Here is a 605-nt window from a genome sequence, read left to right as displayed (position 1 = left end):
AATTCGGTAGACAAAAACACACCCGATACCTTACAGATGATGTATTAACGATACAATACTTTCGTTCTTAAAAAATAATCTTACTTTAATGTTTATAATCTTTTGTATGTATTTTTGTTTATTTTTAACTCTTTTATGTATATTTTTGTCTATTTACTTCTTAAATTTTAAATATTTTAAATTGGATCTCAAATTTACTATCATAATTCGCATTACCCATTAATTTCATCTCCGTTTATAGTGTGTTGATTTTGTATATTAATTTGCCATATAAAAAAAAACGACATCTTTTTATACTTAATCTTTAATGAAATAACGCCATTTTAATTTTATTTTATAACTATCACTAGTGAAAAAGATGTATGTTTTATGCGAAGACGTCATTTTATTGAAGATTAAATAACAATATAAAATAATTTTGTTTTGTTTTATCCAATGTAATAAGTTAACGTGCTAAATCAGTATATTGTTAATAAAAATAAATTTAAAGACTAATATAAATTACTATTATAAAATTGGAGGTCCAATTGAAATCAATCAAAATTTTAAAAATTTATTTAAATTAAACCAAAAATTTTAAAAGTCAAATTGAATATTAATTTTTT

This window comes from Arachis ipaensis, chromosome B09, assembly GCF_000816755.2.
Source record: "Arachis ipaensis cultivar K30076 chromosome B09, Araip1.1, whole genome shotgun sequence".
NCBI classification, from domain to species: domain Eukaryota; kingdom Viridiplantae; phylum Streptophyta; class Magnoliopsida; order Fabales; family Fabaceae; genus Arachis; species Arachis ipaensis.
The sequence above is the reverse complement of the archived record's forward strand: the minus strand, read 5'-3'. Positions refer to the sequence as shown.